We start from the raw sequence: 23,954 nt of genomic DNA on the forward strand, positions 1-23,954 counted from the left end.
AAAAAAGAATCAAACAATACCAATTTAATATCTCCTGTGTTGGGACTCATATGTAACTTTAAAATTCAATTCAGTCTAATTCAATTCATTTCATTTCACTTCAATTCAACTCATTTTTTCTTGATAATCTAACCTGATCCACTTTGGGAGTGGTCCAATTAGAGGCTATGACTTATTCTTTTTAAAAATTTTTTTTAGAATTTTACTTTATTTAAAAAAATTTTATTAAGTATAGTTGATTTACAATATTGTGTTAGTTTCAAGTGTACAACAAAGTGATTCAGTTGTACATATATATACTCTTTTTCAGATTCTTTTTGATTATAGGTTATTATAAGGTATTGAGTATAGTTCCCAGTGCTATACAGTAGGTCCTTGTTGCTTATCGATTTTATATACAGTAGTGTGTATATGTTAATTCCAAAACTCCTAATTTATTCCCCCCTTTCCTCTTTGGTAACCATAAGTTTGTTTTCTATGTCTGTGAGTACATGGCTTATTCTTGATCAAAATTTCTCCACTGTAAGTTAACTATCTCTCTCTTTCAATACCCTATTCTTTGGAAGTGAACCCCTAAGCCCAGCCTACACTCAAGGAGAGAGTAATTAAGCTCCACCTCCTAGAATGGGGAAGACCTACGTATATTAGCAAAGGTAGTTATTAATACAATTTTTTTCTTGACCACAAAGGATTCATACTAGATGTGCTTTTCTGTAATCTTCTGTTTTCTTCTTAATAATATAGCCTGAGTGGATTTTCACATCAGATATTCCTCCACACCATCACTTTTCATAGTTCAGGTTTCAGTTGTCTGAGTATATCAAAATTTAATCCATTTATTAGTTTGGACATTTAAATTGTTTCCAATTGTTTTTCCTGGATATTATAAAAATCACTATTATTAACATCCTTCTAGCTAAATCTTTGTACAGTTATGTTTTTCAAGGTAAAAATCTAATTAACATAGATGTATCAAAGCATATGCATGTTTAAAAATTTGGGGGTATATGTTGTCAAATCGCCCCCTAGAAAAATTATGTCACCATTACCTGCTATGTTCTGCTGATTTCTCCTGAGCGTCCCTGGTGGGAGCCAGTTAGGGAGTATGTGCTGAGCAGATGTGTGCTGGGCTGCCATTGTTAAGGGCAGCTTAAAAAAGAGGAGTTGAAGGGGAAGGCTGAACCCTGTTTCTCATTTACCAAGCCCAACATCATTTATCACTGGTTTTTTTTGTTTGTTTGTTAGTTTCTGCTTTATAACAAAGTGAATCAGTTATACATATACATATGTTCCCATACCTCTTCCCTCTTGCATCTCCCTCCCTCCCACCCTCCCTATCCCACCCCTCTAGGTGGTCACAAAGCACCAAGCTGATCTCCCTGTGCTATGCGGCTGCTTCCCACTAGCTATCTATTTTACATTTGGTAGTGTATATATGTCCATGCCACTCTCTCACTTTGTCACACCAACATCATTTATGAATGCTAAACATGGTACCTTCTTATCAAGAACGAGCGCCCCACAACTTATTTATACATTTAAAAAGTCTTACTAAAATATGTATTGCAAAATAAAACACACATAGAAAAAGATGCACAAAACAAATTTCACTATTATAAAAATTTAAAAGTGGATATACATATATATGTATACACACACATATGTATAAAACTCTATCCATACCGATGGTTATTAGGAACGGGAAAATCAATTTCTTTTGCTGAGTGTCTGTGCCCAAATAGTCCATGGCCAGTGTCCCAGAAGTCTATCCTGAATCCCTTCCAGATCATCACCCCTTGCCCTGGAGGTAACTATTATTCTGTCTTTCATGGTAATCACTTCCTTGTGGCTCGTTATTTTTAAAGTTATAAATAAGATGCATGCTCATGGCAAGATAAACAAACAATATGGAAGTGAGTATTTAACATTTCCCTCAGCACCCATCCTCTTCCCAGGGAGAGCAGCTGTTAACAGGGTGGTTTATTATATCCTTCTAGGTCAGTGCTAGCCAATAGAACTTTCTGCAATGATGACAAGTTCTATTTCAGCACTGTTTAATGCAGTAGCAACAAGGCGCATGTTAATAATGAGCATTTGAAATGTGGCTAGTGTGACAGAAGAACTGAATTTTAAATTTTATTTCATCTTAATTAATTTAAGTTTTAGTAGGTGCATGTGGCTAGTGACTACAATATTGGACAACACAGTTGCATATTTTTGAAACACTTTCTCACCTGCTGACATACTGGACCCTCTCAGCATCTTACATGTGAGGAAGTGTACATCTTGTGAGATGAAGGATTAGCCTCAAGTCTCCCAGCTAGCAGTTACAGAGGTCCCTTCTTGATGTCATGCCTAGAGCCCTTTCCACACTGCCCTTCTAGACATAATCAACACCACCACAAAGGCCAGCTGTGCATGTGATTTTTTTTTAAAGCATCTATCTCAGCCTACCGTCTCAGCTAGAATTTGAGCTGCCCACTTAAGGTTCTCTGTGGTTTGTTTTCAAAAAGGGTGGGGTAAGTGTGATGCTTCCTCCCCCCAATGACCTTTTTTCTCTGGGTCTACATTTCCATGAGCTGTTTTTGAAAGCTAAATTTTGTATAGACTCGTGTTATCACCAAAGTGATCTTACTTTTAAAAATCATTATCTCTTTTTTCTTTTGAGATGGAAGAATAAAAACAAAAAGGAGTACAGTTCCTGTCTGAGCTTGGATTAAATGATATATTTTAATATCATGGCTCATGACCTTTTTTAAAATTTTCTTTTATTTATTTATTATTTATTTTTGGCTGCGCTGTGTCTTAGTTGCTGCATGTGGGATTTTCGTTGTGGCACACTGGATCTTTAGTTGCGGCATATGGACTCTTAGTTGTGGCATGTGAACTCTTAGTTGCAGCATGCGGACTTCTTAGTTGCGGCATGCATGCAGGATCTAGTTCCCCGACCAAGATCGAACCCGGGCCCCCTGCATTGGGAGCATGGAGTCTTACCCACTGGACCACCAGGGAAGTCCCTCACGACCTTTTAATTTGCTGTCATCAAGCTCACGTTGAAAGAACTTGGACCAGGAGTCACTAGATGTGAGTCCTGGTCCCAACTCGGCCCTGGTAGCATGTAGGGGTCATCTGAGTAAAAACCTGGTGAATTACAGACTTAGCAACTGCTTAGGAGAGCCCCAGAAGCACCATCTAAAACACTTAGGGTGAAGGTGTTTAATATTTATAGATTCCCATCCTGTGCATAATTTCTGTTGCTCTTATCACACAATTGAAATTGTCTCCTCATTGGACAAGAAGGCAGAGGTGGTGTAACACTTACCTTGGTAACCTTAGCTCTTTGCAAAATCACTCGCCCAGAGCAGGTACTGAAATTTATGTTCAATTGAAAGAAAGAGGAAAGGAAGGGAGGAAGAAAAGGAGGAGGAAGAAGGCAGGGAGGAAGGGAGGAGACAGCACCCTAGTGAGCAATTATTTACTCTCCATACCTTACTTCATGCTTATTCCTTCCTACAACTGAGTAAGAGAGATACTGTTGAAGAACCTGAGATCAGAGAGGTCAAACAACTTGCTGAAGGCCACACAGCGGCCAAGTAGTGGTGTTTTTGTTCTTGAGGCAACTCACAAAGCTAGAATCCAGATTCCCAGATTATTGCTGTCATTCCAAAGATTGTTAAGAATGGCAATGAAATCAGTGTCTTTGCTGAGTGCCTCTGCCCCAAGGGAAGTCCCACAGATGACTTGAGAAAGACAAAAGTCTTGGATCAGTTCTTGCCTGCAGCCCTTTCTCTTCCTGACATTAAGCCAATCTCAGACCAGGTTCCTGAGCTGACAGTCTCATGCATATGGATTTAGAGGGGGAGCAGCTTTCTCAGCGGGCCTAGGGAAGTATATTAATTTCACAGAGGCCCCCTCAGCAACCTGGAGGGACCTTCCTCTGAATCATTTAATCTCATCTTTTGTCTGACTGGAGAATGGGCATCATCTCCCTCTTCCCACACCACCCCCCCATCACACTCTTTGTTGTAGATGATCATTCCAGGAGGGGAGAAGGCGCTGGCCCACCAGGCTTGGGAAAGGCCGAAAAGGAGGGCTTTGCAGGAGGTGACCCAGCCTCGGGGTCCCCTGAACTCTGAGGCCTAATCCCCGGTAATGACCTGTGTTGGAGAGAGTCTTTGTGAAGCTGATGAAAGGAAGTGGGCCTGGGGAGGGACCTGCCCTTCTCACCCACAGTTCTCAGAAGGGCTTGGATCGCTTCTAATAAGTGTACGTGGTGGGCGGGGACACACCTAGCTGGGAGACTGCTGCCTGTCATGAAAATGGGGTGCCTGGAGAGGCTTCAGGATGCCCGGAGTTTCAGGTTTCCCCTCCACTCCCCACCCCTTCAGGGCACCCTCACTCTCCCACCTTGGTCCTTTCCTTTGCAGGAAGCTATTGGAACTGACACTTAAATTCCATAACCTATAGCATGGTTCGAGATCACAATCCAGATCAAGAAGAGATCAGAAATAAGTGACTTACTTTTAATTAAAAAAAAAAGTTTATTTATTTTTGGCTGCGTCAGGTCTTAGTTGTGGCACGCGGGATCTTTCATTGCAGCACGCAGGCTCTTCATTGCACGCACGGGCTTTCTCTCTAGTTGTGGTGCGTGGGCTCAGTAGTTGTGGCCTGCAGGCTCCAGAGTGTGTGGGCTCTGTAGTTGTGGCGCACGGGCTTAGTTGCCCTGCGACATGTGGGATCTTAGTTCCCTGACCAGGGATTGAACCCGCGTCCCCTGCACTGGAGACCGGATTCTTAACCACTGGACAACCACGGAAGTCCCAGAAATAAGTGACTTACTTAGAAAAATTAAAAAATGATAAAATACAAAAGAGCAGACTTTTTCAAGAGAGTATAATAACGCCTGAAGGAGTAGTACACTGTCACACTGGGGTTCGAACCCAGACTTCATCTTGCTGAGACTCAGGTCTTGGTCTGTAGTGAGAATTCGAGCTAAAAATTGCCAGCCAAGGCTCTTACTAAGTGCTGGCTACTCGAATGAATCCAAGTAATCAACTAGTCTAATCCCTCATTTCTTGGATGAAGAAAAGTGAGTCCAAGAGAGGGGTAGTGACGTGGTGAAGGTTGCACAGCAAATTAATTGCAGAACTAAGATGAAAACACTTTGGCCACTAAAATCGAAGTGCTATCAGAGGAGGTCTGTAATCAAAGTCCACCTTTATTTTAAAAGCTGGATTTGTGGTACGCACAAATTGGGAGATAGTATCACAGGCATCCAAGAGATGTGAAAAATGAGTACACATTCCCTTTGGAATATTATGATCATATTTCTGCATGGTGTTTTCTTCGGAGCAGAAATGAAAAACCATAAGTTTTTAACCCAAGAACTGACATGTTGGGTAGTTATTACTGCTTGAGCATGGAGCATGGTAGAGACTAGTTCTGTTTCTGGGGGAAAAAAAAAAAGGAATGGGAAGGAAGCTTGAATGACAGCTAGGAAGGAGCTGTCTGCTCTTGGAGTCTGAGGTCGCCAAAGTCAAGGATCTCCACTTTTTTTTTTTTTTTAAAGGATCTACATTTTGATTAGAAATGAATTTGATATGGTTTCTTTAACTGAATTCTTGGCTGGTTTGATTTGGGGCGAGGGTTCTGACATTTTGTGTAATGAGTCAGATACTTTGCTCAGTCTGAGGGCACCAGAGACTTTCCTTGAGTACAAATGACTATTAATACAGCCATTAATTAATATATATTAACATATCCCCTCATAAAATTGATAATGCCTAGCCCTTGCATGATCTCTTGGAATTCTTGTGAGGCTTTGAAGAGAGGGTTTTTGTTTTTTTTTTTAACATCTTTATTGGAGTACAATTGCTTTACAATGTTGTGTTAGTTTCTGCTGTATAACACAGTGAATTAGGTATACGTATACATATGTCCCCATATCCCCTCCCTCTTGTGTCTACCTCCCACCCTCCCTATCCCACCCCTCTAGGTGGACACAAAGCACTGAGCTGATCTCCCTGTGCTATGCAGCTGCTTCCCACTAGCTATCTATTTTACGTTTGGTAGTGTATATATGTCCATGCCACTCTCTCACTTCGTCCCAGCTTACCCTTCCCCCACCCCGTGTCCTCAAGTCCATTCTCTACGTCTGCGTCTTTATTCCTCTCCTGCCCCTAGGTTCTTCAGAACCTTTTTTTTTGAGATTCCATATATATGTGTTAGCATACAGTATTTGTTTTTCTCTTTCTGACTTACTTCACTCTGTATGACAGACTCTAGGTCCATCCACCTCACTACAAATAACTCAATTTCATTTCTTTTTATGCTGAGTAATATTCCATTGTATATTGAAGATGTGCAACTTCTTTATCCATTCATCTGTTGATGGACACTTAGGTTGTTTCCATGTCCTGGCTATTGCAAATAGAGCTGCAATGAACATTGTGGAATATGACTCTTTTTGAATTATGGTTTTCTCAGGGTATATGCCCAGTAGTGGAATTGCTGGGTCATATGGTAGTTCTAGTTTTAGTTTTTAAGGAACCTCCATACTGTTCTCCATAGTGGCTGTATCAATTTACATTCCCACCAACAGTGTAAGAGGGTTCCTTTTTGGAAGAGAGGTATTTTTATCACGTGTATTTTTCAGATGAAGAAATCAAGGCTCAGAGGTACCTTGCCAAGTGCCTTAGCCCAGGAAGTGGCTATGGTGGACGCTGAACAACAGTCTTCTGATACTATATGAAGCATTCTTTGCGCTCACCTTGAGAATGCTCAAGAACAAAGTCAGTCACACCGGTCTTTGCTGCTTTGGGGTCTAGGGGTGGAGGGTAGGGTCTATCCTGTGTTCTAGATAATAACTCAGGTGGGGGATGACTGACTTTCCTCTCCACGCAATCAGCCTAGCACCCCTTCTACCACTTCTGTCTCCCATTCAAGTCAGGGCAGGTATGTCTGCGTACTGTGGCTGGTACGTTCTCTTCAGGTAGCCCTTTTAGCATGTATGTCCCCTTAATTTAGTCATGGTAATGGAGATTCTTCTTTGCTCCCAATTCCTAGGGTCATGCTTTCTGCTTTGTCTCCCTGTTCATGTCACCCGGCTTTAGCTAACTCAGTCTTTGGCAGACACTGTTGGCTGCTGTTACCCAGTGGCCATTACCCTCTCTTTTTTTGCTAACAGAACTCTGCTTTTGCTCAGCTGTCCATCCTCTAATGACCATCAAGGGAGGCTGGCCTCAGCACCAGCCCCAGGCTTAGGGAATGACCCTTGATTGGTTTAAGCCAGTTATCACAGGACCAGTCCCGTGACTGGTTTAGGCATTAACTCATTTTGGCTAATGATGCATGAGTGGGTGATGGCTCAGAGCCTTCTGGAAAGGTTTGCCTCATTTTAAGAAAGGAACTTTGGGTGCTCTGTTGCTGCTCCTGGATACCGATTTGCCTACATAAGATGACTGGAATTTCAACCATCACTGTGGAGACCACAAAGGGTGTGAGCCTGAGGAGAAGATGCCGAGCACGGCAGCCTGGAATGTTGGAAGTAACCTGGGTCCTTCAGGAAGTTATTGAGCCACTGGATTAAGCAACCCTGTAAACACCCCTCCTCTAGGTGTTCCTTTAGTGTTTGAGCCACTTGGATGTTTTTCAAAAAAAAATGGCTTTTTTTTTTCAAGTAATAACTTGCAGCCCAAAGCATCGTCCTGGATAAAATACAACATCCCAGTAATCTGTCTACCTCCCCAACTCCTTCCTAGAACTCTGCTTCTGACACCCCACACACTCTCTGTTTCCTGACACCCTTCTTCTCAGGAGCATAACACTATTCAATGTCTCAGGAGGGGAGCTGGAGTAGGGCTGGGGGGCGCTGGGAGGGGCGTGAGATCAAAAAAAGTGCTGTCCTTCTACCACTTTATCTTGGGTCTCACAGTTTTGATTAACTATACCACTTGATTTAATGTCTTTTCATTTAAAAATGTGCTACTTTTGGAAAATGGACATAGACAGAAGACATCACCACCACCTGCTATTTCCTACCTACTCTTCTTCCAAGGAAACATCTCCCTGAAATTGCCCCAAGTCCTGTAGAATGCAACCCCTCTCCCCTCCCCCATGCATTTTGCTGCCCTTTCTTATTACCATTTGTCTGCATGGACAGGGCTGCCCACCCTCTCAGAGCATGTCTTTTCCTACCAGGTGGAGCCTCTACTGTTACTTCTGTCCCGAGGTTGCTCTCACTGCCCAACCTTCATTTGCCAACTAATGCCAGGCATGTCCTTGCCTACCCCATCTGACCGAAACAATAGGCTGCTATGGACTGAATTGTGTCCCCTACCCCACATCCATATGTGGAAGTCCTAACCCCCAATGGGACTGTATTTGATGACCTTAAAGAGGTGATTAGGTTAAATGAGGTTATAAGGGTGGGGCTCTAATCCAATATAATTGATGTTCTTTTAAGAAGAGGAAGAGATCCCAGGGATGCACACACAGAGGAGAAAGGCCATGTGAGGACAGAGCAAGAAGATGCCCATTTACAAGCCAAGGAGAGATGCCTTAGGAGAAACCAGCCCTGCCAAAACCTTGATCTTGACCTTCCAGTCTCTAAGACTGTGAGAAGGTGAATTTCTGTTGTTTAAGCCACCCAGTCTGTGGTATTTTGTTATGGCAGCCCTAGCAAACTAATATACAGGTCATGCCTCATATTCCAGACCTGATACCCAGAGTTTACTGCTAGAATGTCATTGAATTCATTCCTTCATTCACCCTTTCATTATATTTACTCATCAGTCAGAAAGGTAGTATAACATACTGTGGAATTTCCCAGCGTCTGTTCCACTGAATACGAGTCCTGCAAGGTATTCTGTGATGAATGGGCTCAAAGGTCATATAGTATATAATACTCCTTCTTGCAAATTCATTATATGCACTTTGATGTTACTGAGAAGTACTGCAGGAGAGAAACTTGTCCTAAGCTATTTAAGCAGGCATTTTACAATGTTGGGATTTGACTCTGTAGCTCTTTGTTGACTAATGTCTATTAATGTCCATGAAGCATGTGGTAAGAGATGCTGATCTTGTGTTTCAAAGCAAAGCGTTGAAGTCAGAAAGTTCTGCCCCTTACCTGGTAAACTTAAGTTTTCTCATTTGCCAAATGAGGTGAATAGTATCTGGAATAATGTTTTGAGGATCCAAGAAGAGAATCTACGTAAAGGAACAGTACAGTATCATTCTGTTTTTGTTCCTTCACTCTCTTCTTTTGTTCATTCATTCGTTTATTCAGAAACTCAGTACGTGCATATTTATTGACTGTCAAAATGTCCAAATCTTGCTGGATGGAAGTAGTCTGAGTTTCTTGATCTTCTTGCTGCTCTGAACTGTGCTTTGGCCTTAAAGACCTGGAAAATCTCAAACTACGCCTCTTGCAACTCTTTCCCTCATGCTGTGTTTTTAATAAATGATGACATGTGATTCCAGGCCTCCTCTGATGTTGTGCTGGCCACTAGGAAGTCAGGCTCGCTGTCTCTTATTAAGTGTGTAGGTTCTGTGTGGGCCCCTGGCATTGTGGAGAGTGAAACTCAAAACCTCTAGAGATGCAGCTGGGACCAAGGAAGCAAGGTGCCAGGTGAACCTACAGCGTCATACAACACCGGGTCTGCTTGGTCACAGACAGAAACTACTGTGGGACAGCTCTGCCATGGGTCTCTTAGCTTGAGGGTTCTTGAAAGCTCAAGGCCTTTTGTAGCTTTCATTTTGGCATAATCAGAATTAACTCCTATGAGTAGGTACTGTTCTGACTGAATCATAATGCAGAGCAAATTCCAACAAGTCAGAAATTATCAACAGAGTCAGTTTTGTCAAGTACATTCTTGGTGAGAGGCTCTGTGTTAAACTCTTTCATTACATTGCTTCGTCGAATTTTCACAGATGACCCAGTTATTATCCCATTTTATAGAGGAGGAAACTGAGACACAGGGAAGCTAATTTGCTCAAGCCACGTAGCTAGAAACTAGCGGAGCCAGAATTTTCATGGGGGTAGTCTGACTCCAGAGCGCAGGCTCTTAACTACTGTCTTCTTCTCAATTCAACTAATTACTACCTTGTTTACAGATGTGAAAACTGAGGCTCAGCGAGGTGAAATTATTTGACCAAGACACACAGCTAGTAAATGGCGGAGCCAAAACCTGATCCCAGGTCTCTCTGGCTCCAAAGTGTTCATACTTTTTACCGGGGAACAATTCGCCGCTGCTGGATGGTACTACACGCAGTGCTACGTATGTAACGCAGAGTAGCTGCTTGCAGCCTTGAAACAATCCAATGTGCTATGATTTTTTAGTTTCCCATTTACAGATGAGTCCAACAGAGTTGAAGCGACTTGCTAAGAACACAGAGCTCTATCTGTAGGAAACTTGTTTCTAATCCTCCCCTCATGTGTTGGCCTCTAGTCTGAAAAACGCTTTCCTTCACACTTCCCTTCCTAAATCTTTCTCATCACTCAGATCTCAGCTCAAGTGCCACTTTCTTAGGGCGATTTCTCTTTTGGCCCTCCAAACTAGTTCAGTACCCCCGCTTTGGAGATTTCTAGAGTATCCTTTAATTTTCTTTCCCACTTTTAAATTATCTATTTGTGTGATTATTTTATAAACACCTGCCTTCCCCTTGATTGTCTGCACTCTGAGGCCAGAGTCCACACCACTGATGCTCAGTAATAACTCCAGTGTTTAACACAGTGTTTAGCCCATAGCTAAAGATGGTAGCTATTGATGTATATAACAAATATATATATATATATATATATGTCTCTGTGTATGTTTATATATATAAATGATAGTGTTATATATGTGCATATACATGGATACATACATATATAAATTATAGTCATTAGGTCCGTCCAGTTCCTCCTCATTAATGCCTCCATCACAGAGATGTCAACTAGCAGCATGATTGTCGCAGCTCCCTGATTAGTTGCTCTCGGAGGCATGACAAGTCAATCGCCGCTCTCTCTTCTACGGAGACACAAGGGATCCTCAAAATCCTCCTCAAGGCAATGCTCAGGCAGCCGCTCTCAATTAATTGGACTAGGCCCGACAAATGGCCCTCCCAGGTGGGGAAACCATTCTCAGATACTATAAATAATTGTACAACCATAGTTTTCTGCCACTGAAATCACCCAAAGAATTAAAAATATACTGAGACTTGGGGTCCTCTTCTAGAGATTCTGGTTCATTGGCGATTCTAACAGGCCAAGAACCACTGGCTGACAAAACGGTATCTATTCTGGCTGGTGCTTGTCTGGATTCTGTTTTTTCTTGTGACGTGCAAGTTCTGTTTCCTTTCCTTTACGTGTAGCGTACAATTGCAGATTGGGTCTTGAGGATACAGAAATGATGGAAAGATTGGTTTCAATTCCCTCGTGGTTCTCACGCTAACGAAGGAGACAGACAAGCGTGAAGAACTCTTACATGAAGAAATTGTTATGAGTTAATTTTTAAATGCGTGAAAGCACAAGGGAACATGTGGCAGAGGAAGAAAGGAAGTCTACCTGCGAGGATCTGGGAAAACTTTTGGAAGGAGTTTGGAGTTAAACTAACTCTTGAAAGACAGGTGGGCTAGAAAACCATGGTGAACCTAAATTGTGCATGACTTTGAATGCCGGACAAAGCCATATGGAACCAAAAAAGTAAGGGAAATAACATGGTTTTCAGAGTTGATCTTTCAGCAAATAAACTTTGTCAGCAAGGTGAAGGATGCATTGGAGACGGATGATGGAAACTAGAGGGTTTGTGCAAAGTCTAGTGTGATTCATGGCAGTGGATATGGGGCTTGGTCAGATATATTCATATAAGTGAATCGGAGGTGGAATGGGAGAAATGGCAATCTGGGAGAAATACTGACTACTACTCAAGGGAAATCTAGGAAAATTAATTGTTTACTTGCTATAGTTGTTTTGCACTGTACTGTGAGCTCCTTGGAGAAAGATTTGCATTCCTAATCTGGGCCAGGTACTGTGTCAAATATTTTACATATATCTTCTCACTAATCCTCACAACATTTCCACCGAGTCATTTCCATTTTATGGATGAGGATACTCTTGTTATTTCCACTTTATGAATGAGGATCCTGAAGTTAGAAATGTATTAGATAAATTTCCCGAGGTTACACAGCCAATTAGTGGCAGATTCAGGATCTAAACACAGAGAGTTTTAACTCCAGAGCACACGCATTGACCTGTGATGATTCTGTCTTAATTATTGCTATATTCTGGCGGTTCTCAGAGAAAATTTTTTACCCCCCTCGCCCCGGGGAGACATTTAACAATTTCTTTAGATAGTTTTGTTGTCCCAGCTGGAGAGGGGTTTGCTACTGGTGTTTAGTGGGAAGAGGCCAGAAGTGCTGCTAAAAATCCTACAATGCACAGGGCAGTATCCACCCCACCTACCCCCTAAGAAAGAATTATTCAGTCCTAAATGTCAATAGTGCCGAAGCTGAGAAATCCTGTTCTAGTCCCAGGGCCTAGCTCAGTGCCTGGTGTATAGGAGGCTCACTTTACATGTTTGTTGAATTAAATAAAACTACTGAACATGCATTCTTATTTATACAAATTTAAATTTATGTGAATGTAGTTCCTTAAAAATACACATTCTTTACTCCTGAGGTATTCTCCTGATCACAGAAATTTCACTGTGTGTGTTATCTTTATTTCCTGTCAAATCTGTAACACTGGGGCTATGTTTCTAATTTATCCTCTTCCAAGTCTTATCTCCTGTAATTATGCTGTCTCCTGGCTTGGCCATCGGCTCACGGATAGGAATTTCATCTTTAAATCCTCCAGTTGCTGTACTGACTTAGAAAAGATTTGGGGGTTTTTGAATGTTTCTCTTTCTTGTTCCTACCCCATCCTGTTGGAATTCATTGCATCACCCTGTACTTTCCTCGCTTGATTACATGGTATGGGCTAGCAGGGGGGCTTAGCATTCACTTTGGAGGATGGGCTGCCTGCTCTGGCCCACCAGAGAAACTCCCTGAATAATCAGATCCATGTCAAAGCTCACTGAATGAAGTGGTTGTGGCTGGAAACCTCGGTTCCCATCCAGAAGAAAACAGATTCTTGAACTTGGATGATGTGGGCTCAGAAAGTTCTATCCCATATTGTAAACCACATGGGCTTTGCAAATCCAACCTGATTACATTCCCCTATATTAGATTTCCAGCTGACAGCTGTTGCTCAATGTCCTCCTACCCCCCAACCCCTGATGTGCTCTGGGATTAAAAAAAAATGATAGCCCCTTAAGAGCTCTGCTCATTCCCCAATTCCTCAGTTCCACATTTTCAGTCCATTCTGTCATAATTACTTTTGGTGCAGCTGCAATTAGGGAGAGGGGCACCTAATTGCATTGCCTGTTTTAGCAATAGGGTCATTTTAAGGAAAGAGCTGAAGGGTAGGGGAGTCATCTAGATCTGTGTCTTGATGAGAGGTCAGTTAGCTTCTCCAGTAAATCCCCAAGTCTGGTTGTAGGGATGGACTGTGTTTGATCCATCCAGATTCCCCAAAGATGCACAAGAACAAGCTCGTGAGCATGGAGAGTCCTTACAGTTTGCTCATACCTACATCTTCATATCCATCTGACCTTCACGATCCTTTTAAGTTGTTGAACACTCTTAAGCATCAGACATCTACTGGCCCATAAAGGCAAGTGTGGGCACTGGCTGAAGTTGAGGAAATCCCTCAGGACCCTCTTCCACCTGTTGCTCCAGATGTGCTTTTGCTTCATAAGTGATGATGGTATCAGGACACATTACACTATAAACAACAGGAAAACAAACAAACAACTAACTGAAAAGTTCAGAGATGAAGCTTCAGCCTCAGATAATGCTATCACCAAAGACTTGATTTTTTTCTACCATCTTTCTTCCTGCTTTCACACTAAGTCTGTTTCTTTCTTTGTTCCCAAGATGCATACCAATGGCTCCTGGAGTGACATGTCTTCTGGTCTCATCCAGTAGGTGTGAAAACTACTTTCCCAGAAATTTCTCAGCATAAGCCTTGAGATTCATTCTGAATTGGCTAAGGTTACAGAATTTCCGTGAATCAACTTTCTGGCTGGGGCCTAGAATGGGCTGATTGAGTTGGTCTAAGTTATGAACTGTGCTCTGAGAGAGCAGATGGAAGTCTGACCATTAGGAAGGAGGTTGGTGGACAGCAAAGAGATAGCCAACCAACGTCCATTAGGAGATTTATGCTTGGTCTTCTTGGCATTTGAATACCAGCGATCTATTAAAATAATGGATTGACCTACTGCCTTCCTTTGTATTTGAGGAGCTCCCTTCCCGAATTCCTGACCCTATGAAACCCATTCACTACCACTGTCTGCATGGCCATTGGCCAAAAAAATCGAGCCCTAATTATTTTTAACAGAGCAGAAAGGATGATAGGATTTTGATAACAATCTTAACTCTAAAGCACTTACTGTTCAGAGAAATATTATCAATGACAATGCATCCATAAATGCACTCACTCTGTTCGTTCATTCATTTATTCTAATATCTCTTTATTCCTTATTCTTTTATCTACCTATCCATCTCATCAAAACACATATTAAGGGGCTTCCCTGGTGGCACAGTGGTTGAGAATCTGCCTGCCAATGCAGGGGACACGGGTTCGAGCCCTGGTCTGGGAAGATGCCACATGCCGCGGAGCAACTAGGCCTGTGAGCCACAACTACTGAGCCTGCGCGTCTGGAGCCTGTGCTCCGCAACAAGAGAGGCCGCGATAGAGGCCCGTGCACCGCGATGAAGAGTGGCCCCTGCTCGCCGCAACTGGAGAAAGCCCTCGCACAGAAACGGAGACCCAACACAGCCAAAAATAAATAAATAAATAAATAAAATTTAAAAAAACCCCACACATATTAAATACCCTCCATATGCCAGTTACTGTGTAAGGTACTAAGATACAAGGATAAACAACACTGTAAGCTCAAGGAGTTCAAAACAAAGTAAGAGAGACAGGCATGTAAACAATTAACAGTCATAAAATATGTTTTTATAAAATGATGAAGAAGTCTCTAAAAACAACTACTAACCTAAACTCCAAATAATTGTGCTTTTTTGGTGTGTTGTGAGTCAGTTTCTATTTCCTACCTACTTTCCTTGTATAAATGTCCTCAACTTTTCACTATTCCTCACCCTATTTATGACTGCTCTATTTCCTTTACTTATGAAGGTCAGCTTGCACTCTACTCCTATGACTCCACAAAATTAGTAAAAAAAAAAATTAGTTGCAGGTGCACCTGGGGTTGCCTTAACGAACGCATGGTGGATGACCAGAAGAACACCGATACTTTCTATATAGTTTCTCAACTTCACTGTTGCAAAGAATTCTTAAGCAAGGAGTTTTTGATTCTACTATTGCTAGGGGAGTGACACCTATATTTTTCTTTAATCGAATTTAGGTTTTTAAAGATAAGCTCTTTGCTTCCTTTCTCAAGAAGAAAGCTTTCCCCCGGGGCTCTAAGGGCCTTAAGAATCCCACAGGAACACCAGTACAGGGGAAAGGGGATGAGTTTTGGAGTCAGACAGACCTAAATTTGGACCCCGGTTTGTTATGAAGTAGCTCTGCTACCTTGATTCCTAATCTCCTTGAGCTGTGGATTCTTTTTCTATCAAATGGGACCACAATTCCTACTGCACAGAGAGTGGGGAGTTTCACATTAGATGTATGGAGAGCACTTAGCACAGCACTTGAGCTGTAGCCAGCTTGGTAGTAGTTCACTTCCTCTCTCCATTTCTCCTTTCCTATTTCTTTCTTTCTTTCGACCAAAACAGTCTACTGTCTATATAAGAAAGGATCATGGGGGTCATGGAGTGAGGAAGCTTTGGGCAGGGACTTATAGCATGTTTTTAATGCTGCCATTTATCTTATAAAGTAAATGACTCCCTAGTTTTTTTTTTTTAAGTTTGAAAACAAATATGTAGCCAATATAATTTTTGTCATTAATCAGGTATGTTGCCATGAAAATGAATATAGCAAATGTTGAGCTATTATCTTCTCAAGCAAAGTGGCATATTCTGAACATATATGGCTAATGAAGCCCTCAGCGTTTTAGTTTTACCTTCGTGGTTTGTAATGTTAGTAGGACCAACAAAGAAGTAACTATTGCCATCAAATGTGATGAAATAAAACAATAGTTATTCAACAGCCTCTATGAACTAGAGGCTGTGCTATGTGCTTTCTGCCTTCACATATAGTTTTTAATCCTCTCTAATAAAATATCCCAGATTCTTGGACCTCAGTGTCAAGAGAAGAATGAGAATTTGCTGTTGCTTCTGCAAGCTTTTCTGTTTCATCACTTGTATCTTTAGCAGTTGTTGTGGGAAATCTCTCCAAAAATGCAGGCATAACAATTGGTAATGCTTCACACATAATGGGCCTATTTGCAGACGAGGTTACAATTTGCTTCTCACATCCATTCTGAGAAATGCAAACCTTTACATTGCTTGTTTGTTTATCGAACTTCAACTTGCATGTTCATTATACAAAATCTGAATTTGTAACAATTTCTAAAAAGAACTCACAAAATACCATACTTTTACAAGCTACCTTTCAATATCATTTTCTACATTCCTACAAGACAAATTCCATGCATTTAGCTTTTGCTGAAGTTCAGTGGCTCTTGACACCAAAAGAATTCATCCACGTCTTTCCTTTTTTCTGCTACAGTTCTGATTACTATTATTTCTCACTGCACTGCTACAATAGTGGGTGATGTTTTGAGTGTTCACTAGGTGCTAGACACTGTTTTGAGTGCTTGATACATATGATTGCATTTGATCTGAATAACAACTTTGGAAGTAGGGAGTATTTGCAGAACCTATCTTCAGATAACAGAAACTGAGGCAACAAAAAGTTCAACATTTTGCCAACAACTTGTAAGTGACAGAGCTAGGAATCAAATCCAGGCAGTCTGACTCGGAGCTCATGCTTTGGACCATTGCCCATGTTTATCACTCCAACATTTTTGCAAGACTTTCCTAACTGGTTTCACTGTATCCACTCTTGACCTTCTAGGAATCTTTATCCTGCAGTTTGTTCAAGACTCACTGTGGTCATGTAATCCTCTTGCTTGAAACTCCCAATGGCTTTCCTTTGCCTTAAGTATAAAGTCCAAACTCCTTATCATGGTCTACAAGACCGCATGGTCTGGCCTTGCCCACCCTCCAGCCTCATCTTGCTACGGTCCGTCTTACTCTTTTTAGGTCCATCAGCTGATTACGTAGTTCTCTGCCCTCCCACAAGGACCCTTGCAAAAGCAATCTTCTACCTGATTTTTCTCCTCATATTCTTGTATTCTGAGTTTTAGATCTTATTGCTAATGGACTCTCTCCTAGTCTTGGACATCAATGTCTCCTCCCTTTGTTTTCTTCCCCCCCTCCTTGATTCTTCCTTTCTATCTTCTTGCAGGCTTCTTTCCCACCTCCCTTTGTATCTCAGGGATCTACCACCAGTTCTTTCTCCCCTCCAGCCCGCATTCACTCGTTCTCAACTCATAAACTCTTCCTTGATTAAGCAGACCTATGCCTCAAACTAATGCTACTGTGGATTATTGCCGAATATCATTCTCAGACTCCATGCTGGGCTTTCGATTCCTTTTTTTTTTGTACTTTATTTGTTTATTACTTTTGGCTGAGTTGGGTCTTTGTTGCTGCGTGCCGGCTTTCTCTAGTTGCAGCGAGTGGGGCTACTCTTTGTTGCGGTGCGCGGGCTTCTCACTGCGGTGGCTTCTCTTGTTGCGGAGCACGGGCTCTAGATGCACGGGCTTCAGTAGTTGTGGCTCACGGGCTCTAGAGCGCAGGCTCAGTAGTTGTGGCGCACGGGCTTAGTTGCTCCGCGGCATGTGGGATCTTCCTGGACCAGGGCTCGAACCCGTGTCCCCTGCATTGGCAGGTGGATTCTTAACCACTGTGCCACCAGGGAAGCCCCTGGGCTTTCGATTCTTACATGCAGCCGACTTCTAGATGTCTCTCCTAGAAGTGTACACAAGGACTTCAAATTCAACATGTCCAAAACTGTGTCCATTACCTTTTCTTATAAACCGCCAATGGCTCCTATATTTCCACAGTAAATGTTTTTTCCATCCCCCCAGTCACCTATACCAGAAACCTTGAGGCCATCCTTAACATTTCCCTTTCATTTGCCAGGTCTTTGAGGTCTGTCAAGTCAGTCTTTAAAGTGTCTATTGAAAGTGCTCTGTCTTCTCCACTCCTATTATCTTTGACCTGCTTTAGACATATATCATCTCTCACCTGAAATATGGCAAAAACCATCCAAATGGTTTACCTTCTCGTTTATTCTCTATACTACCCCTAGTAGGAAGAATCATATCAAAGGGCACAATTTAGTGTAATCAATATCTCTGGGAGACATGAGCACCCCACTAAACTAGAAGTGGCTTTGATAGACCCTCAGTGACTTGGTGATATAGATCCCCTGACCCAGTCCTGGCTACTTCACAGAATCCTACAATTTCTATGTTGAGAATGACAACAATAGTGGAAAAAACAGCAGGATGGTAGCTGCCGCCTCCACCTTCCTACAACAATCCCCAACATTTATGGCACTCTGACTATAAACTGGGCCCAACTCAGAATTTATGTACATCTTATTTAAGCTATGCAGTCATCTAAAAGTAACCTTCCATGTAGCAGAGGATTAAAAAAAAATTCATACCCTTTTAACAGGATTCTCTTTGGGACCCACTCTCACTGGGGGATGCAGTATTGGTAGGATTGTAAATCAGGTGCCCTGCCCTCCCCTGGCAAGGATGATTATTTAACTCAAGCAAGGCCAATGCACTTTCTACGGGGACTTTAAATCTTAAAGAATGACATAAGAATGGAGCAAATTTTGAGGGCTCATTTGTTTTCTTGGTGGCACCTGAGTGCGATAGTTTAGTGGTCTTTTCAGCCAGACCATAAGCGCCATGCTGATTCCTGTCCTGATGCAAGTTCTGTTTCCAAGCCTGCCTTTCCAGCCTCTTCCCTTTTGTCCATTCTGTGAGCTGCCTAAATGTCTTGGAGTGAATTCTTCCTGATAGTTCATCCTCCTCCTTCTCCTCCTCTTCCTCCTCTTTCTTTGACTTAAATTAGCTAAAGTGGGTTTCAATTGCCTGCAACCGGAGAACCCCAACTAATGCTGAAGTCATCTCATGAAAACCTTTCGTTTTAGAGATAGGAAAATTGAGGTCTATCTGTGACTTGCCTCAGAGCAGATGGGGAGTTAGTGGTAGAATCTGGACTAAAAAGATATTTCATCATTCCTCGTCTGGTATTCTTTATAGCACAGTGATTCAAGAATGATTCCTCAGCCCAGAGTTTGAATATTTGTTTCCACTGTGTATTTATCTGCGTGATCTTGGATAAGTCACTTAATCTCTTTCTGCCTCAGTTTTCTCACCTATGAAATGGGGATAATAGTAGCGTGTACCCTGTAGGTTTGTGGTATAGACTATATTGCTAAATACTGCATCTGTAAAGTATAAAAGTACAGTACCTGGTACCTGGTAAGAGAGAAATGTTAGTAATTAGTATTGTTGTTGTTTCCACTGCACCCACTTGTCACTTAAGAATACTGTTGTTGTTTTGTTTAGGTTGTTTTTCCAACACTGGTAAAAAATATTTTAATTGCATTATCCAAGTTTTTCTCAGTTAAGGAAGTCTAATTTATATAGCCAGACTTCTGTCTCAGCTAGGATAGATGCTTATGTCTTGGTAGCTGATACTTCATTCTCTTTTTACTCTGAAAAAAATTATTAAAAAGCACTGTTACTTTCTTCTTTTTTTTTCCTAACCAATGAAATGGACATCAAAGTACAGAGTGTTTGACAAGAGGACCAGTTGGTTTCATTCAAGGGCACATTATGAATTGTTCATTTTTGACAGAGGGAACAATTCATTACATTTTGTTTACGTAGCACCTCCTGAGGGTCCATTTCTAAGTGGTTCACAAAAGGCTTGTTCTCACTGGAACACAGTTGTCCTTCAGGGTTCCCAGGGACTGAAGATCATGTGTGCAAATAAAATAAACTCACCCTGAAGGCCAGTAATTTAGATTAATAAAGAGCTATGTTTATACAACTCCATTACCAAAATTCTACATGCAAGTTGAACCCAATTTTCTCAGGCTGCACAACCATTTCTAAACAAGACTTGATGAAGAATGGCTAGCTTGCTGGTACACAAAATAAGGGGAAAGTCTTTTCATAGTCCTGGCACCCGAGAGATGATTTCTGTGACCCCTCTTTCTCAGGAGACCATTCAGAAGTTGCAACAGCATGAATTTGGAAGATTCTGTAAGAATTAACTCAGACCCCTCCATCCATCCATTCATCCTCCCATCCTTCCATCATCCATTCATTGATGTGCTTGTTTAAATACCTCTCTCTCAGGTACATGTGAGTTCTAGCATACCAACTCTTTTGCTTATATCTAGCTTCTCCAATAGGAGAAGCAGGCAGGGAAATAGCATATCAGGGGTGAAAGGTACCTGTATTATAAAACACCCAGCACCTTTGATCTGGATCCTCAGAATAATCATGTGAGACAGGTAGCACTTAGTTTAATTCTATTTTCTAAAAGATCGGAGACCTGGAGCAGTTATAAGACTTGACCAAAAGAAAGGAAGCTCGCGTTTATTGGGTACCTGTTATGTATCAGACATGATGTGAAAGCTTTTCATGTTCGTAATTTTATTGCATGGTCTAGAGAACACTGTGAAGTATGTGTGTGTGTGTGTGCCCATTTGACGCAGAAGCAGAGGCACAGAAAAGATACAGAATTGCTGATGTCATTATGAAGCGAGAGGCTGAAGAACCTATGGTCTTCCTATGGCCTCATGCTGCCTCCCTGGAGACCCCCTAGGGTCAAGGCCTCCACCCTCCACCAACCCTAGTCCCTCTGTGACTTCCTGGCTTTCTTCCCCTTTTCTTCCAAAGTTTCAATAAGAAGGGTCAGAAAGGAAAACCACAGCATCAACACAAATAGCCGAGGAAGGGCTGGGGTGGGAGAAGGGTCCGTGGGAGTGTGTGGTCATATGAAGATAACATTTTCCACCAGGGCCTGGGAGCCCAGGGAACATAAGCTCCCCCTGGGCTGCCTTTCCCGCTGGCATTTCCTGGCCAGTGGTTGATCAGCCTTTCCCTCCTCGTTTATATCCTGACTCACCAATGATGGAGCTTTCTGTTCTGAGAGGTCTTCTCAAACTCCTCCTAAAAACTGTTCTCTTTTGACTCCTCTACTGGCTCTCAGCATTCCCTTTCCTTTCCGGGTGCTTGCCTCTCTTGGCTTTAGTCCCCATCTTTAGGTGACCCCAGATCTGTACCTCCAGCCCAGACCCGTGTCTTGAGTACCACCCCTCCCTGATGGAGGTGTCCGATGACTCTCTGCATCTGGAGGTTCCCACCAAAGTACCCTGCTCTCGCATCCTCTGTTCCAGATTGCGGCAGTTCTCTACCTCTAGGGTCTTCTAGTCAAAGTGGATTAAGGTAGTTATCAATTCACTTATTCCACAGCCTTTTTGTTTTTTTTAGAGTACCTACTTGAGTATTAGACAATGTGCTAAATACTAGCACACAAAACGGGAAACAAAGCCCTAATCTTCATAAAGCTTCCAGTCTACAATGGTATATTGTGTATGTGTGGCTGGCCTTCAGGTAGAATCCATCAGGTTCTCTTTGCATAATGCTTATTCTTCCATTTTAACTCTGCTTTCTTCTGTCTGTTGTATGGTGTGTTGCACACATTTATCACCCCCTTCAGAGTCTGAGCCCCCAGAGACTGTCTTATTCATTCCTGTGGCCCTCCCCGTTCCAGCAAGCTAGTGTAGCACACAGTGGGTGCTCGATAAGTGTTGCTTGACTAAATGAATGAATATAGAGGTCAAGATATGGGTGAGTAGAAAACCCGTCCCTTCCTAACTGCTGGAGCAGAACAACCCACCCCCTCACTAACTAGCACTACTAGTAGTAGTGCTTTAATCTTCGGTGTACTTAAAACACGCTGTGTATTTGAAACCAGTTGCTTGAAGGAACGGAAGAAATGGTCAAGTATTTTAAGAGTTTATCCTCATGCTAGGCGCTGTCTGAACATGCTGTGTAATCTAATTTCATCTTCCCATAGTTCCTAGGAGGTAGTATTATCATCCTTTAGAGATAAAGATACTAAAGCTGAGAGAGGTTGAGGTATAACGGAAGGTCATATAACTAGTAGGTAGCAGAGCGGGAGCCTGAACTATCGCCCATCTTAATCCAATGCTTGTGTGTTTTCAGAGCCACCCCACAATATTTCCAGTTCATTAAAAGCTGAAATTTGCATCTGGCTAAGAATTCAATCATCATGTCACTTTATGTCATTCAATTTTGTATCATCCCAGGTACTTCAAAACCCTTGAACTGTCATTGCAAAGGAAATTGCAAACCTGTTAGACACGAGTTTTTTATTCCTATATTTTTGCATGTTTAGGAAACAAGTTTCCTGAGGAATGAGGCAGACTGTTCAGCTCTTTCTGGCGGAGTTGTGTGTTCATCGGGATGGTGCTGATCCGTCAGTATCCATGGGATGTCAGTTCTCTCCACAAGCCCCGGTCTGTCTGTGGCTACCATCAATAAAGCCCTTTAAGCAGATCTGTACATTCGGGGGCCGGCTGGCGAGGCACGTGCCATGAAGCACCCCTTCCCCAATAATCACACTCTTGTAAGCTGCATTGAATGAGAGTCTTTCTCCCAGGAGAAGTATATGTTTGTTTGTTGGCATGGTCCTAATGACTTAAAGAAAAATGCCGGAAACCGGTACTGCACTCTTCCCTGAAAGGAACATTGGCCCTTTGTTCAAGAAATGCATTTGCAGAGCGGCTTCTGAGTAAGTCCTTGGAATTCCTCATGGTTTATATGTCTTTGTAAGCTCCTGGCATTGAAGAACCGAGGTTTTTCTTTTGCTTTTTTCTCCCCAATGAATCCAACATTGTATTGAACACTCTCTCACTCAATTTTGATAAAACCAACAACTCACAAAGCCAACTTGAGTGGGAAGATTAGGAACACAAGTAGAATTCGCTATCGCTGTAGGCTGTTCAGTGTTAAAATGTTAGAAATGTGGATATTGAGGCCTGAGCCCCAATATTTTCTTACATCCCCTTTGTTCAGGAATGGCATCGGATTTGTTTTAGTAACTGCAATGCTACTCAGATGTACAGTGTTTAAAAATACTTTCCATGGCTCCTATACACAGTCTACCTTTTGATGTTCTCAACAGGCCCATGGGCTGATGTTGAGAGAAGCAGGGTGGTGTAGCCTAGGGAGCTTAGTGTCTACGGTAAATGGACGTGGTTATAAACCTGGCTTCTTTCACTTCTCTCTGTGAAAGAGAAAAAGTTCTTCATCTCTCTGACCCTCACTTTCCTCTATCTACAAAAAGCGGAAAATATAGCGATTTATCCTATATTTAAAAAACAATTTTCTTTTTCTTTTTTTATTGGCTACGCTGTGCTTGCGGGATCTTAGTTCCACTGCACCCTGCAGTGGAAGGGCAGGGTTCTAACCACTGGACTGCCAGGGAATTCTCTATCCTACATGGCTGTGATGAGGAGTTGCCTAACACATCACACCAGAGATGTTCAACAAATATCCACCTTCTACCTCCTTCTCCAGCTTTGAAAGGACCCTGAGTGGCAAAGAAGTTAATACACAAGGTGTATTATTTCACTAGGGCTGCTGTAACAAGGTACCACAGACTGGGTGGCTGAGAAAACAAAACATTTTTTCTTCACAGCTCTGGAGGTAGAAGTCCAAGATCAAGGCGTCGGCAGGGTTGGTTTCTTCTGAGGCCCCTCTCCTTGGCTTGTAGATGGTCATCTTCTCCCTCTGTCCTCACATGGTTTCCCCTCTATGTACGTCTGTGTCCTA

Source organism: Balaenoptera musculus, chromosome 17, assembly GCF_009873245.2.
Source record: "Balaenoptera musculus isolate JJ_BM4_2016_0621 chromosome 17, mBalMus1.pri.v3, whole genome shotgun sequence".
NCBI classification, from domain to species: Eukaryota; Metazoa; Chordata; class Mammalia; order Artiodactyla; family Balaenopteridae; genus Balaenoptera; species Balaenoptera musculus.